At 48.0% G+C, this 17,620-nt stretch overlaps 1 long non-coding RNA gene across 1 annotated transcript in view; it reads right to left on the bottom strand.

Moving 5' to 3' along the window:
- The window catches only part of LOC138472745 (uncharacterized), a 410,520-nt gene extending 402,992 nt beyond the window's left edge, over positions 1 to 7,528 (bottom strand). The window contains exon 1 of the long non-coding RNA XR_011268671.1: positions 3,716 to 7,528. This is a non-coding gene — a long non-coding RNA (uncharacterized lncRNA). The remainder of the gene's footprint in view (positions 1 to 3,715) is intronic.
- Positions 7,529 to 17,620: the final 10,092 nt, after the last annotated feature.

Here is a 17,620-nt window from a genome sequence, read left to right as displayed (position 1 = left end):
ATCTCAGGGTGCCATACCCTATATTCATGGCTTTGTTGCATTTCCCAGTCTCTTAAACACTTGGTTGGGGCCCCAGTGCCTTCTCCACTGTCCACGTACCTTCTCTCTGTCTGCGGTGGTCTTGGGGTTTCCTGGTCGCCTGCAGTCTGTCGTGGGGCTTGTGTGAGCTTAGTTAGGTCTGCGGTGACTCTGCAGCATCAATCTTCCTCCTGGTAGCGATTGTGGTAGCCAGGCTTCAAGATCACCTGAACCTATGTCTGCCAGCACACACTCCCTTATTCTCGCTGGGGACCAGCTCCGAACCTTCTGGCTTCTTCCACTGTGTCCTGGTCTTCTCTCTCATGACTCATCTACAAAGTCCTTCTTCCCAGTTTATTCCATAGTTGGAGTTAGCTGTGTCAAATTATTGTGTCGGCTCACTTTGGTTCCTTGGGGTGCTCCTCAGTACTCTGCGCCTCTTCCTCGTCCCAGTACTGAATTGACTAGTCTCCCAGGAGTCAACAGAGCTCTTCTTAGTATTTTGTTAGGGGTCTATTTGGGTAGTCCCTACTCTTCCTCGTCCCAGTACTTCCTACACTGATAGTAGAAGAAAAACAAGTAGGAAAATTAGGAATGGTATTGGAGGGGGTTGGTGGGGAAGGTGGGTTAGGGTAAGGTGGGCTATGTAGATGTTCTCCCCAGGTCGGGCTACCCTCCCCTTGAGGTCCACCCACCGAGTACCAACCCCAGGGGTGCTATTGGGTAACAGCCTCACAGGGATTCGTCGCACTGGCCTAGATGTTTAGAGTTCAAATTGGTGTGGTTTAGCTTACAATAGGTTTGGCATACCAACCCAATCATGCTATTCACGTGATGTATTCAGTATGTTAATGCTCGGGAATTCAAACAGGAACTGTATGTTATATAAATGTGAACTTATATGCCAATTTATCGAGTGTTATCTATAACGCAATTGTGGCCTTGTGTCACGCTTTCACTTGTGCACTTACCAGATCAGGCTGCAGGTAGTCTGGCAGTCCACAGGGTTTTCCCGGCGGTACAAGCCTCAAATGTGGCCCGGCTACTCATCCGTCCGGCTATTGAGAGACCCTTACACACTATGGCAACGATGGCGCCGCTGGCCGCAACAACGTTGGAGGTTGCCATGGCGTTTACAGACACTCCGGAATACCTCGCTTTCATCGCTCCGCTCACGTGACACACGCCTCCGGTCCGATCACGTGACACCTACAAAGCACAGGGGGCTGTCACGTGACCACTGATCAACAAAATAAAAGACTGTCCCTCACGCTGCCCGGAGCTTCTGAGCTGTGTTCTACAGCGTTTTGCGTGTGTGCTCCATTCTATCCTGGTTTTTGCTTCCTGGAACTTTGAATCTGTTTTTTGCCTTTTGGATTGCTTCTGGTTCTTTCCCTTGGAATTGGCGCCTCATCTTGGACTCATTACCCGAACTGCTATCACCTTTTCTTGCTTACTCGGATTGCTTTCCTGCCTCTACTTTTGGATTTGGTATTACGGGCTCGTGAACTACCACAAACTTACTCCTGGATCATTGAACTCTTCATCACGTTGTTCTTGGGTCATTGAACATCTAGACCATGGTGGACCCTGCAAGTGTCATATCATAGAAAAGGTACCCTGCCCTTTTCCTACTCTCCACTCCACGACACTATTCAGGGGTAACAGACAGGGAATCCAGTTTCATTGATCTTCCCAACGGGTAGAAGTCCTTGCATGTGTCTTGTTGTAAGCGTCCCTAAGACCTTGTTCCTTTGTGTACTTAACATGCTGTTTTCCCTTGCAGCCATCTGGGAGCCAGTGTTTTTCTGTTCCTGCCACCTATGGCCTCAATAACTGGTCAGTGAGTTGTTTCTGACTGGTACTTGGGGATGGAGGTATAATAATCCACGTGGACCTCGGTTCCTGACATCTTGCCACCCATTAACTAAAAGCTTTGAGCTCTTTTTGATGCGGTCCAGTTGTTAATAGTCTTGGTAAACTATGCAATAACACTCTACACGTGATAAATTCAGCATGTTAGCTACTGGGAATCCAATAGGAAGAGCATGGCACACTAATTGGCTTTCGCACCAATCTATGTGATGCAAGAAGGGCGCTGCACCAGTGGCCGAATGGAGACCGGCTTTGCGAAGTCATTCTTACCCATATAACCGGAAACTGCACGTTTCCTCCCCTTATTTCCTCTGTATCTCTCTGTCCTCTTCCATGTAGCTGCATTGCTGAGTTAATGGAAATGTGACATACAAAACAGGTATAGATACTTATGATACATATCTGTTACATTGCAATTATCACAACGATACATTGTAGTTTCATCTTCCTGTCAGTAATGGAAGGATAGTCCCTCCTATTTGACGACCTACATTAAACTCTGGTATGTGCCTTTCTCCTTCAGCCCTACACTGCTAATGTGTGATTAAGAGCATAAACACAAGGCTTAATGAGGTTTTCCTCAATCTTTCTAAAATGTATTTATTTTTTAGATTTATCCTGAGTATTTTGCCCTGAGGAAGACAAGGCCTCTGGCTCTTTGTCGAAACTAGCCAGCACCTTGGCTATATGAAAGGGATTGCTGTTTGAAAGAATGCTAGAATTATTTACAATGTTTTTAGCTAGTAGGCACTAGGCACATTAAATTAGTATGCTATGCACTTAGCATTAGACATCTTGATAGGGGTATGGCACTCGAGGGGTGGTTGCTATGCTCTTTGCACTTATGATTTGGTTATGCATTTTGCATTCAGCAATTTGATGGGTTTGGATCTTTTTTTAAACCAGTCACTTTTATGCGAGTTCCGTGTATTAGGTAGACCATAAGGTTTTTGTATTTTTTATTTAATGAGTGTCATGTGTGAGACTTATTGTGAATTTTGCAACATGTTTCAATTGATGTGTAGGTAATATACGTACTGTATTTCCTGTTCAGCGATCAACAAGATGTATGCAGTCACATGCTGACCCAGACCTTTTTATACTAGGTTCTTAGTAAATGGATGACCGGTAGTAGTTTTTCATGAATTAATTTGTTGAACACAGTAAAATACATTTCTAATCGTGTGTATGTGGCTTTAAGAAAAGAAGTTAAGGTTATTTTCATATTAGTTGAATTTTTGCACCATTTATTGTAGGTTTATATAAAGACAGTAGTTGGTATTCATTAATTAGCGAGAAACAACCCATGCAGCTTTTTGTCTCTGTATTGAGTTTAGCTCTCCCCTGGCCTACGTGGGATTGCAGGGAACCAGAGGGTGGGGGGGGGGGGCATCAGCACATAAGAAAACCAGTCATCTACCTTCGTTTTACAATCAAAGGCTGGTCCCTACTCTGATAATATCTCCTTGCACAAACACATCGAACAAGGTTAGTCTAATTCAAAATACACACAAGACAGCTTTTAAAAAAACGTTTCTGAATAGACATTTTGTTAAAGGATGGGAGCTTTTTCAGGACAACTTGGATAGACAATATTGCAATACAATAATGAATGTATGACAAAAAGCTAACAAAACTGTACATAATTGACTTCAACAACGTGCCTAACTCAACTCGCCCTGTCCCCATCTTCTTTGAACATCTAGATACATAGTCCTACAGATAAAGCTAAACAACCCTCTGGCGCATGAAGGTGCCATAAACCCTGCCACCCCGGTGATTCCCATACATTTCCTCTGCACCCTTTTCTAGCATTACTCACCATTTCTGTACTTTAGTCAGATTTCTTTTTAGGGTACCTAAAGTAACAGTCTCAGTTGGGGGCCATGCACAGTAAAAGGAAGGATCCGCCGACATCTGTGTGCAAGAGGCAATTAGTTGACATTTCCACGTGTACATGGGCCAAAATGAATAAATAACATTTAAACTATTGGCATTGGAGAAAAGCTGTGCGAAAGAAAGGATTTGGTCTTGTATTTTCAAAGGAAAACTAAAATCGTTTGAAGGGATAAAAGTCCTGGCTGGACACAGGTTCCACTGCAATGGAACACTCTTATGTATTTAAATAATACTAAAAAGTGCAATCTATTAGTTCTGGGGAGAGATATTTATAAAACATCCAAGGGGATGAGAATGGCTGTGATAGCAGAGCGGCTACTCTTCCCTATTTAGGCATCAGAAAATGAACAAAGGTAAGTACATACTGAACGGATTTCAAAGTCTGCAAGAAATTTCACAGGAGGTATATCATTGGGCAAGTAATTTCATAGAGGGGCTTTTCTATGATAAATGGGATATAGTGGAAATAGTTTCTTTTAGAGCAAAGTAATGCATGGGAACTGCAGTGGGGGCGCTCCCCTGGGGAAGAAGGCAGGCTAGTTATTCTGGAGACCTGTAGATAAAGGGGGGAAGCTAGTTGGTCAATGCCTCATAGGTAGGAAGCACAAGACTCTCCTGTGATAGAAGCAAAGGAAGCACATTTCCCAGTACAATGTTCCGTTATAACTTGAGAAGGAAAAATGGTTGGTATTCAGGAGAGAGTAAAGATAGGGATAACAATTCTACCAGAGGCAGGAGAAATAACGTATCTTAGGAGGGCAGAATATCCCAGTTCTGAAATTGTGGTAGCAAGATTCATGTGCCAGATAGTTTGGGATCTGCTTGAGAAGGAACAGGGGTCATACGTTTGTGAGGTGGTGTTGGGGATCAATTAAACCTTAATGGGTATGCATTCCCTACGGCAAATGTAGACGGCGCAACCTTCCTGGGGCAGATGATTTGGAGTGACCTACAACCGAACAGGGAAGCGCAGAAAGTTCTAGGAGGTGGCATATAGTAACGTGTTTACCATACAGGGGGCAATATTAATGGGACAGGAATGATGGGAGCGCGTAGACCTTCAAGAGGAAAAGGAGTCCGTACTCGATCATGGTATCAAAAAGAGTTATCATTCCTGTGAAAGATACAATGAGAACCGGTACAATTAGATGAGGATGAATCATGCTTGGGAAGTGGAGAGGCTATTACTACCTACTGAGGAAGAGGGGGTAGCATTCTTGGGGAAGATAGTACAGGAGAAGCATTGGAGGAGGGTAGAAGGATCTTCATTAATGGGGTATATATTACAGGGAACTATATACTTTAAGCTGGAAGCAGAAGAGTGTTATTCTCTAGTAAATCGAGGTAGCTACATTCTTACAGGAGATATCAGAGAAGTAGGTATCCCCAGAGGAGGAAGAGGGATCAGTATTCAATGATGAAGCAAAGGAGTCAGAGAGGCTGTTTTTTCTTAGGGCAGGAGAAAAGAGGTCAGAGACAGACAATTGTTTTACCTGGAAATAACGCAGATGGGTTGTTTCTTCCTACAGGGAGGAGCCAGGAGAGATGTATCTGAGGAAGTGACAGAGCAATCTTTTTTCTCACAAAGGGGAAAAAAGAGGTTGATATTTTCTGGGAGGGCAAGTGTCCACTGAGTGAGCAAAAGTATCCACATTGTTTGGGTGGCAGTTGAGTGCAAATCTGTTAGCCTTCCTGATAGGCATAGGAGAGGGGTTGGTATACCAACAAGCAGGGTCTAGAAACGTTTGAATTTCAGAAGATGGAAACACATATGTTCATATTCTGCTGACGGGGAATAACAGGGGTCAGTATCAAATGAGTGGTGAATAAAAGAGTCTATGTGCACTCGAGGGGGGGCACATATACTGGGCTCCCATAGAGGGGGAGGGAAGAAGAGTGTATCAAGTGGGAGGGGAACATAATGGGACGCGTGACCAGGGTTCTGTAAGTGAGATGGAGAGACATTTGTATCTGTTGAAAATGCAACAGAGGTGTCGATTTTACCTGGGCTGCTATCCAGTGGGGCTGGAATTCCAACAAGGGGTTGCCAAAGATCGTGTGTTTTCAAAAGAGGGTGGCAAATATTTCGGTATTCCACTGATGTAGTGGGGCAGGAGTCGATATTTCCTGGTAGGGAAAGAAGGGGGTCAATATCCACTGAGGAGGTAATGACGTGCTCTGGGTCCAATGAGGAGAGAAGAGAGGGTGGAATATTCACTGAATCTGGACCAGAGTGATCAGTATCCACTGAGGGATGAGGATAAAGGTTTGCATCCACTGAAGGGAGAGCCAGTGCCGAAATAGGTAAGGGAATAGAACGGTCCTCTAAAGCAAGCGCAGAGGGGATGTGGTTCACTGTGACAGGTGAAACACTCAAGGGAGGCAATGAGAGGTCAATATGCTTGGTGGAGAGAGTAGAAGAGTCTGTTTCGGGTAATTGTGATGGAAAAAAGGCAATATTACCTGAAGGTAAAGAGGGGTCAGTATTAGCAAGTGTGCTTGCAAAAAGGACGGTATCAATTGGGAGAGGCGCAGAATTGTCCAATAGAGGGAAAGAAGAGAGGTTGGCATCTACTAAAGGGGGGGCAGAGTTTTTAGATGGGGGATTAAGGAGGATGGTGTCAAATGGTGGGCCAGAAATGCCAGAGGGGGAATCCAAAAGGGAGCTGTCTATCAAGCGTGCTGGAGAGAGATCTGTTTTCCCTAATTGGGGTGAAGACATGTTGGTATCTGCTAAAGGGTTTTGAAAAATGTGTTTTCTAAGTAAGGGGTGCAGAGATCACGATCCTCTGATGGGACAGTAGTCCCTGAAGGTGAGATAACGTATCCTGATTGTACCGAGAAGGCAGGCACTGAGGGGTCAGTGTCTATTGTGGCGTCAGTATTCGTCTTATGGCGATTAGGATCTACTGTGGGCACAATACTTCCTATGGGGAAAGCAGAGAGGTCAGTATGTTTTGAAGGTGGAGAAAGAATAGTAGTATTCCCTGTGGGTAGATCAGTGAAGTCAGTACTTTCGGTATGGGGAACAGATGGAAGAACATGCATATTGATATTCAATTGAGGAAGGAGCAGAGGGTCTGGTACTACAATGCGGTTTGACCAGAGTTGTTTGGTATTTTATGAGGCGGTAACAGAGATTTTTGTATTCTATGGAGGGTATAAATCGGTACTCCTTGAGCCGTAAACTGCGGGTTGTGTGCCCCCCAAGGAAGGAGCAGAGTAATCGGTATCCACTAACTGTGAAACGGATGTGTCAATATTCCCTGCATTTGTTGCCGAGGTTTTGGTGATCACAGCGAGATTTCAGGAAAAATCAGAGGGGTGGGTGGAGATGGGCTAACATTCCCCGAGGGTAAAGCAGAAAGTTCGGTGACCCCAAAGCAGTTGTAGGACCGTTGTTGATTCCTGGCGGTTAGCATTCAGTGCTGAATAAACAAGGGTTGTAGTTTCTGATCGAGATGGTATGGCATTCCCCAAAGTAGCATTAGAAGAGTCTGGTTTCTTTGTGGGGGGTGAAGGTCTTTTTGTGGAAACGTAAAAGTTCATGCTTCTTTATGTACAGCTTCGCCATGGAGAGGGTTTCGTTTTATGATCATGTGTGGGTGCCAGGCTGCGAGTTCCGAAAGATGAAGGAAATTAAAGGTGCCCAGAGCGGGAAAACGAGGCCTATAGATTTGACAGGAGAGGGTGGGGGCGGGGGGAAGGGCTCAAATAAAGCGCGGAAAGACGCGCCTCGGATGAGGCGGAGTCAGGGAAGGCAAGGAACGGAAACGAGTCATTATCTTTGCATGATGCCGTGACGTCACAAACACGTGAACACCTAGTTCTAGTCACCGAGTACTACTTCCTCTCACACAGGAGCAAACAAGAGGCAGTTAGAAAAGTGGGTGCGACTAACGTTGTTTTTCTAGCCTGCGCCAGAGGTTACATTGTGTCACCTGCTCCTCCTGCATACGTTAATAGCACGGTTGAGGATTAATCGTTGGTTTAACCTGTTATCTGAAATCAGTGTAGCTAAGCCTATTCTGCTCATTGGTATCGGCTATCGCTTTTGTCGTTTTCCGCCTTCCTCTAGAAGGGACTCAAAAATTGATAGATGGCACCAAAAATAAAAAAAACCGTCCCTGCGAACTGAGCATGCGCGGTCTCTGGTTGCGCATGCACAGTAACGAATAAGGGTGAGTATGTTTTTTGTTCTCTTAATGCCATACCAAGCTTTCTCTGGGATAAGATGGGAGGCATACAGTTTGTGCGGGGTGCACAGCATAAGACATATCCTAGCAGGTAGGAGGGGAGGTGTGCTGTGCACTAGAAGAGAACGTACAAGCATACCTGCCTACATTTGAAAATCTAAATTCCTGAGATGTATGCCCCGCCCACGGTCACTCAAAACTCCGCCCATTTTCACATGGCTCCGCTCCGCCTACATGTCAAAAAGGTAAACTTGTAATGTGATGTGAAGTCAGAAATTTGCAGTTCAAATTAAAATATGCATATTTCATTAAATTGTCTTTTCACAACCACCCAAATTGCATAGGACAAAGGCATTCGCCTTCCATAAAATCAACATGTTAAAATGTGTACATGTAACCAAGAACCAATACAAAGGTTTTCCCTGAATTTTGCAGTAACGTAATTGGACATTTCACCTTAGTTGTTTTTCATCATGTTATGTAGTGCAGTGGTGAGTTGTCCAGCCTGCAAACCTGATGGCTGTGGTTCAATGGGGCTGAATCCACCCTAACCTGGGCAAAAAGAATGAAAGCAAAAGAAACGTGCGTTCGCATTGAGAGTCGGCAAAAAAGAATGAAAGGTGAAGCAAAATAAACGGGCGTTATTTTGCTTCACCAGCATTCTTTTTGCCAATGTGCTGGAAGCGTTACAGTCATTGCTGCAGAGACAAAGCCAGGGAGCCGTGGTGGCGCAGTCCTGCAAGCATAACAAAACAAAAAAAAAGTAAGCAGTGAAAGCTGCCCCCCACCAAAATTCCTGAGATTCCAGAGTCTTTCCCAGAGACCCAGAGAAATGGTTAAAATTCCTGAGTCTCCGGGGGAAAAACCCAGAGGTTAGGCAGGTATGCGTACAAGATTGGACGATAGGCGAGGGGCCAAGAGGGAATTCATGATTACCTCGACGTCCCTCTTCCCTGTCCAGTACTTATGAGAAGAATCAAAACAGGTGGGAAGGGGGACTCGCGCTCAGGATATTGTATCTCTATACATTTGAAATAAACACAATGAAAGGGTTAAAGTGCTCGAGCCTCTCACTGTCTATTTCCCATTCACAAAAATCACCAGTGCAGGAGGCACCACTATTCAATGTGATGTGCTTCTATAAATAGTTAAGAATACTCAATTCCTGGTGATTTGAACATTATTTGTTTATAAAGTAAAGCAAAAATATTTGTTCAAAAACATGAAGAGAAAAAGTGCACATCTTTGCAGTACAGTTATACATATTACGCAATACTATTCCTGCTGTCGATGAATATGAGACAAGCGACGGGTTGATCCATGGACATACATTAAACAGAACAAATCTACAAACTTCATTACATAAACAGTGATAAAGCATGTGGCACTGATTTACAAGGAAGGATTTCGTCTACACCAAGGTGTTTCAGTCAGTTCTACAAGGCTGTCTAAGCCGCCTTTTGCTGGCCTTCGTCAGGGCGGGGTGGACAATGTGGTCAAGATGTTCAAGATTAGCTGAAAATGGGAATGGAAGAGTGTGAGAGGGCTATTTCTTAATGTTTGAATGAATCATAAAGTGTCTAGTGTATCAATCGCAGGCACTGCTTACCTGTGGGTTGTGATTTGCCACATGAAGCAGGGTCCCCGATAGCGTGGAGAAAATATGGGACTCGTAGTGTCCAGGATTATTTCTGTTTGGTACCTAATATATATATGGGAAACACAAAGGGACATCACTAATGTCTCTGTTGTTCTCGTACTGTACTCAAACCATAAAGTGGATGCCCAGAGCTTCTGTGTGAGATAAACTAAAGCTTACCTGTGTGCAGGTAGTGTTGAATCAACGGTCTCCCTCTGAGTGGGGGTCGCCTGATTCAGTGCATTGCTTAGTGAAGTGTGGTCTGTCTCCTGTTGATTAAAAACTACATTCAAAAGAGCGTTGGAGTAATTTGCATGGCACCATTTTGCTGGTGCGTTAGTGGATGTGTCCAGATTGCCCCAGCACGTACCTCGCTGATGTGTTCTTGGAATGATCTCAGCGTACGTCGTAGAGAGCCTCGCGGACAACTGAAGCGTCACAGGGAGTCGGAGCTGCTGGTGTAAGTCTGGCAGGCCCCTTGCGCACTGTATTTCAAAGCACGGACGGGTTGCGATGCGAACGCCGTTGCTATGACACTAAGGAGTAAGACGGTGGCCATCTTGTGAGTGGCAAGCCGGCGTGTATGACACGTTTCCCGAGTGTCTACCCGGCGAAACTGTCCAGGCTCACAAAAGAATAAAAAAAATGATTTAGATGGATTGCTCTGTTGAAAACTACACATTTCCATATATTTTAGTCATTGTTTATATCCGTTGTCATGGCAACGGACCACGTTTCTTTCCGAGTCGGGATACATAGCGGGAGAGGGCTAAAAGAGACCCTCGGGTAGTGTTTGGTACTGCATGTTGTTAAAACTCACGAGGAATTGAGTACCCGTGCTGTGGGACTCGGAATGTGGGTTTGGAAAAAAAAAAAGTTATGTGGGGTATACCCTCGATCCGGGCCAAACTAGGTGATCTCTGCGTAGATCAGAGAGAGCCGCATGTGTCTGCAGTGTGCGCATGTGTAGGTAAACATGGCGAAAGTGTAGTAGTACTGAAATGGGATAGTCTCCCACATATTTGGCAAATACAGAGCAAATATCCATAGAGCATCGTTTGCTTATGTGAGTGTGGAATTATACTCGGAGACAGGCGAATGCTGAAACAATATTTAATCACTGGTTAAGGGCAGCGAAATGCTGACAGAATAACTATCAAGTCCTCCCGGTTAGCTTCACCGGTATCTTGGCCTCCCGTAGTACAACAGCGTTAGTCCTGGCTTGGTCCTATCTTGAGGTGTCCGGATAGGCCCACCACTCTGGTTCTCCCTCCTCTCTCTTCTCCGTGTCCTGTGGAATGAGAGCAACAACCCATTAGTCTGGTTTGGCACGCTTTTAACACACCTGGAGGTTTCAAGCCCCCTCCAATCACTGAGAGTCTGGGTTAACCCCCTTCTCATTGGTTCCTAGGGCGTTGTTCCGCCCCCTTAAGGGTTGCCATCCCGTTCCGCTTGTGGTGGTGGGCGTTCGCGTTGGCCATGCGGTCGTGGCCGCGTTGTAAAGGGACGCATCCGGACGCTGGGCGTCCTTCCCCAGCCATGCGCAGTTCCGGCACCGTCAGGAGGAGCACAGGGGCGGCGAGCCGGACGCTGCTCTCCCGCATCTCGGTGCCGTCGTGGGTACCGCTCCCCCTCCCCCGGACCGGGGTGAAAATCAGGTGAGAACATTGCGGCCCGCCGCGGCTGTAAACAGCGGCTTCTCCCACGGCCTTGCCGTGGCTGCGAACAGCGGCTCCCTTCGTGGCTTGGCCGTGACTGCCAGTAGCGGTTTTAGCCGCGGCAAAGCCGCGGCAACCCGCAGCAGGTTTCCCTTCCCTTGCCGCAAGGGGAAGGGCGGACATGGCAGCGCCTCTGGACTCGTGCGGGCCGGCTACACGCCGCGGCACCAGCCGAGGCACAGCTTCACACATCCCAATCCCAGGCCGTTTGGGCCAGGGTGAACACCTAGACAGATAGTCAGCCACCAGCTGGAACCTGGCAGGCCTGTGCAACGTGACGAAGTTGAAAGGCTGAAGGGAGAGAAACCAGCGGAGTACCCTCTGGTTCGTGTCCTTATGTTGAGCCAGCCACTGGAGGGGGGCATGGTCGGTGCACAGTGTGAACCGGCGACCCAACAGATAGTACCGGAGCGAGTCAACGGCCCACTTGATGGCCAAACACTCCTTCTCAATGGTCGAGTAAGCCGCCTCATGGGCCAACAATTTCCGGCTGATGAAGAACACCGGCTGCAGGTCCTCCGCATTCTCCTGCGATAATACAGCCCCTAGGCCCTGGTTTGAGGCGTCTGTCTGTAAAAATAAATGTTTCTGGAAGTCCGGGCAGCAGAGGACCGGGTTGGACGTGATCCTTCGCTTTAGGTGTGCTATAGCGTTCAGGGCACTCGGGTTGTTGGTCAGGTTGGGATTCCCCATGAGCCTCAATGTGTCTGTCAAGGAAGCGGCTATCGAGGAGAAGTCAGGGATAAATCTTCGGTAATACCCGATCAACCCCAGGAACGCTCGTATTTGTTTCCTGTTGGTGGGAGTCGGTATATCATGTATAGCCTGTGTTTTGGACAACTGTGGTTTTAGCACTCCCCCACCCACTATGTGGCCCAGATATTTGGTTTTGTGGGTTCCCATCGTAGTCTTGTGGTTGATGTGTAGTCCCGCCCTCTGTAAATGAGCCACTACTAGTTCTAGGTGGTCCAGATGCGATCCCCAGGATTGGCTGTATACCACAATGTCGTCCAGGTAGGCAGCAGCGTATCCAGTATGCAGTCTTAGTATGATGTCCATCAGTCTCTGGAACGTGGTGGGGGCCCCGTGCAGTCCAAAGGGCAGGACCTTATACTGATATAAGCCTTGTGGGGTGGAAAAGGCAGTTTTCTCCCTGTCCTGGGAGCGAAGGGGTATCTGCCAATAGCCCTTGGTTAAGTCTAGAGTGCTTAAGAAACGGGCCACTCCAAGGTCCTCCAGGAGTTCGTCCATCTGAGGCATTGGATAGGCTTCGTATCGGGACACCACGTTCAATTGTCTGTAGTCCATACAGAAACGGACCGAGCCGTCCGGCTTAGGGACGAGTACTATGGGGGATGACCAAACGCTGACAGAAGGCTCGATGATATCCAGCCTTAACATCTCATCCACCTCGGATTTGATGATGTTTCGCCTGGCTTCGGGTATCCGGTACGGTCTAAGCCTCACAGGTGGTCCGGGATCTGTTTTGATTACATGCTCAAGCACATCGGTTCGTCCAGGTAAGGCGGAAAAGGCGTCAGCATAAGGGAAGGGAACAGCCTGCTCCTGATGTCCGTCTTCATTTCGAGGGAAAGGGCGTCTCCCCAATTGACTGAATCCAGGGTAACGGGAACGGTGTTCAGGATCTCTTCCGGTTTGGCTTCCTCGATACACACAAAGGCACCCAGAAGAGGCTTGTTCCATTTTTTCAGAAGGTTGATGTGACAGACCCTTTCTGGGGTGGCACGATCAGGTTGGTTTACCCGGTAGGTTACTGGGCTTAGTACATCAGTGATCTTGTACGGCCCTCTCCATCTAGCCAATAGTTTGTTGGTGCTGGTAGGCAGGAGTACCAATACCTGGTCCCTGGGCTGAAGGTTCTCATTCGGCTCCCCTTGTTGTAATTTTTCTCTTGAGTTGTTTGGGCATGTCCAAGGTTGTCTTGGGCCGGTGTACGTAATACGGTTAGGTGTTCCTTTAACTCCTCCGTATATTCGGTTAAAGACACTTCTTCTGTGGATTCCCACTCCTCTTTAACCAGGTCTAGTATCGTCCGAGGTTGTCTCCCAAACAAGAGCTCGAAGGGAGAGAAAACGGTGGACGACTGGGGGTGTCTCTTAACACCATTAACACCAGGGGGATTACCCGATCCCAGTTTTTCCCAGCTGGTCCCGTCACCCTTCTTAGCATTTTCTTAATTGTTTGGTTATAACGTTCTACCAGCCCATCAGTTTGGGGATGATATACTGAGGTTCTCAACTGTTTGATCTGGAGCTGTCCACATACTTGTTTTAGGAGGGTTGACATGAAATCAGTACCCTGGTCGGTGATTATCTCGGAGGGTATCCCCACTCGCGCAAAGAATGGAATTTGCTGGTCGCACAATACCCAGGCCGATGTTCCCTTTAGGGGAAAGGCCTCTGGGTACCGAGTGGCGTAGTCGACCACGGCCAGCAAGTATCTATAGCCGCGGCTGGCTGGTTCCAGGGGTCCCACGATGTCCATGCTGATCCTCTGGAATGGGATCGAAATGAGGGGCATTTTCTGTAGCGGTGCCCTTGCGGGTAGAACCCCGCTAGTCAATTGGCAGGTGGGGCAGTTCTTGCAATGTTGGGCCACCTCCCCATAAATGCCGGGCCAGTAAAACCTCTTTAGTAGGTTTTGTTGGGTTTTAAGAGAGGCCATGTGACCCCCACAGGGATGGTTGTGGGCCAGTTGTAGCACTATAAAACGGTGGCTCTTCGGTAGCACCAGTTGTTCCTTTATGGCGTCGTCGTCACCCTTATACCTCTGGTATAGGAGACCTTGTCGCAGAAGAAACCCTGGGCCTCTGGCTAGGTTGGGTTCCCCTTCCCGGGCGGCCCTTTCCCTGGACACTCGTAGGGTGGGGTCGGTTAGGGTCTCCCCCCTTATGGTGTCTTCGTTATCTTCGAGGTTCCAGTCGATGGGCCGGGTCATGTAACTGGCCTGACACCATGCCATCCGGGTCCGCCTCTTTCGCCCAGGTGGGGGTTCCCGGGAAACGGGGTCCGTCCCTGCAACATCGGAATTAGGCGGGGACTGCCCTTCCCTTATATCCCTTAATGTCTGATCGAAACTGGGGAGGTCGGTCCCAATTACCACCGGTGTGGGGAGACAAGGTAGGACGGCAACCCTCAAGGGAGTGGAGGTTTCATTTAAGTCAATCACTACATCCTTCATCGGGTAACACTTGGTGTCCCCGTGAATGCATCTGATAGGTACCGTTACGTTAGATAAGCAGGAACTGTTACTCACGGTTGGTGATATGGCGGTCTGCCTGCTGCCGCTGTCCAAAAGTGCACGTGATGGTCTGCCGTCGACACGAATGTCCAACACATATGGTCCCGGGATGCCGTCCTTGTCTATTGGGTTCAGGTAGCCGATGTCCATGGGTTCAACCGGTCTTCTCCTGGGACAAAACCGGGCTATGTGGCCCCACTCGTTGCACTCATAGCACTGCGGTTGCTTGTAACCAGGGGTCGGCGATGGGGCCTTCTCCTCGCTTCCTGGTCTCTTGTCCTCTGGTCTCCTGGTGTTCTCATCGGAGGGTCTCCATTTTATGGGTAGGGCTCGTTTACCCCTAATCACATGGGGGTCGGATATCGGGATGGCGATGCGGGCTGATACCCCTGTAGGTGGTAGTCGGAAGTGGCCTGCCTTCTGGTATGCTGACGCAATGTCCACGGCCTCGGTTAGGGTGGGCCGATGGTGCTGCCTGACCCATTTCTGCATCTGCCCGGGCAGGGCTTTGACAAATTGTTCCAGGATAATTTTATCGAGCAGGGGTTGGTTAGCGGGGGTTGGAGCCAGTAACCAGGTCTCGGCTAGGTCCTTTATCCTATAGTATAGCTGGCGTGGGCTTTCCCCGGCCCTGAGCCTGGTTTCCCTCAGCTGGATCCGGTATGCCTCATCGTCCAGGCCTAAGCGGTCTAGTACTGCAGCCTTCTCTTCATACGGCGTGTTGCCGTTGGGGTTTACCGCCTGGTAGGCACCCTGCATCACCCCAGACAGTAGGGGGGGCGACATACTGACCCCACCGGTCCGGAGGCCACTGCGCGTTTCTGGCTATGCGTTCGAAACTAGTAAAGAAGAAGGCAGGATCCTCTCCGTCCCTGTACTTTTGCAGGAGGGCCGAGGGCACCAGTGGTTGGTTTCTTGTACTGGCTACTGCATCTGTGAGACGGGACATGGTCTCATGCCGTTTGTCCTGTGCAGTGGTCTGTATAGTGCCCTGCAGCTGGATGGCCTTTTGAAAGGCTTGCCGATCCGCAGCTGCTTGTTGTGACTGCAGCTGTACCATCTGTTGCAATTGCTGTTGGCCCTCAGACAGGGTCTTTATCAATGCCTCCATAGCGCTGTCTAAAATCCCACCTTCGTCGCCTGTGTGAGTGTGGAATTATACTCGGAGACAGGCGAATGCTGTAACAATATTTAATCACTGGTTAAGGGCAGCAAAATGCTGAAAGAATAACTATCAAGTCCTCCCGGTTAGCTTCACCGGTATCTTGGTCTCCCGTAATACAACGGCGTTAGTCCTGGCTTGGTCCTATTGCGAGGTGTCCGCATAGGCCCACCACTCTGGTTCTCCCTCCTCTCTCTTCTCCGTGTCCTGTGGAATGAGAGCAACAACCCAGTAGTCTGGTTTGGCGCGCTTCTAACACACCTGGAGGTTTCAAGCCCCCTCCAATCACTGAGAGTCTGGGTTAACCCCCTTCTCATTGGTTCCTTGGGCGTTGTCCCGCCCCCCTTAAGGGTTGCCGTCCCGGGGTGTCACCATTCCCGTTCCCCTTGTGGTGGTGGGCGTTCGCGTTGGCCATGCGGTCGTGGCCGCGTTGTATAGGGACGCATCCGGACGCTGGGCGTCCTTCCCTAGCCATGCGCAGTTCCGGCACCGTCAAGAGGAGCACGGGGGCGGCGAGCCGGACGCTGCTCTCCCGCATCTCGGCGCCGTTGTGGGTACCGCTCCCCCTCTCCCGGACCGGGATGAAAATCAGGTGAGTACATTGCGGCCCCGCCGCGGCTGCCAACAGCGGCTCCCTTCGTGGCTTGGCCGTGACTGCCAGTAGCGGTTTTAGCCGGAGCACAGACGCGGCTACCCGCAGCGGGTTTCCCTTCCCTTGCCGCAAGGGGAAGGGCAGACATGGCAGCGCCTCCGGACTCGTGCGGCCCAGCTACACGCCGCGGCACCAGCCGAGGCACGTCTTCACAGCCTGGTATGTGACAGTTCACTTCTTAAAGCAGAAACAACAAAGGCATGCTTAAAAATCCGATCACATGGAATGCATACAAGCATGTATGGTCTGGTTTTGCATAACATCTATTGATCATAGCAGAGCTCAATTCAGAACTGCGTGATACATATGCCTCCCAGATGTTTCAGAGACAAACAGGCCAAGGTACAGTCATCGCAGCAGAGACAATATCCACAGAGCATCGTTTGTTGGGAATGTGACAATGCACTTCCTAAAACAGAAACGGCAAAGGCATGCTTGAAAATGAGATATATACATAAAGATGTATCCCACCCTATTGTCTCAACGGAAAAAGCAATTTCGGGGAGGCCACTTAATTATTGCTTTACAGGTGACCTTAAGGTTGCATCAATCATCTAATAGAATTGTTTATGAACGTCCTAGAATAATTGAGCTGGTTGGAGAGAGAAAGCATTTTCAATAGCATGTGCTTTTTAATTCATGTAAATAAAATTAGAGAACATTAATACAAAAATATTCAGTGCTCAACATAGATGTCTGTGATGTATTCCATAGTGAACATATCATAATCAAAAGAAAAAACATTTATCTTCATGATTCATCACAAAAAACATTCCACAATCTGACAAACAAAATTAAAATTTCAAAATGTGACATTCAGAGTGAATTTTTGAAAGGGAAAAACTTGAATTCAATTCCCTGATTAGACGCCCTGTAGAGATATCTTGAAAAGAGCTCCCTATTTCGTTTCCTTGTAATTTTTCTGTTTTGGAAAACAAGGCAGGGGTTAGTGAGGGTTCTGAGAATTGTTCTGGGGCTTTGATTTAGCCACGTATCTGGGTCTTATCTGGTAAAAGAATTCTTTGCCTACGTGGGGCTTGGTGTTCAACCAAACTTTCCACGTTTCGGCGGTCAATCTACTTTATTGTTCGTCCGCCTTCATCAGGGCGTCTTATTTTGAAGACCCTGTATGGATATGGAAAAAGAAAAGAAAAAAAGGAAGGTTTTAAGATTCCCTCTCTCAAGGTTAGTCGGTGTATG

Source organism: Ambystoma mexicanum, chromosome 8 (genome assembly GCF_040938575.1).
Source record: "Ambystoma mexicanum isolate Mex_15411 chromosome 8, UKY_AmexF1_1, whole genome shotgun sequence".
Lineage (NCBI taxonomy): Eukaryota > Metazoa > Chordata > Amphibia > Caudata > Ambystomatidae > Ambystoma > Ambystoma mexicanum.
This window is presented reverse-complemented; position numbering and strand designations above follow the sequence as displayed.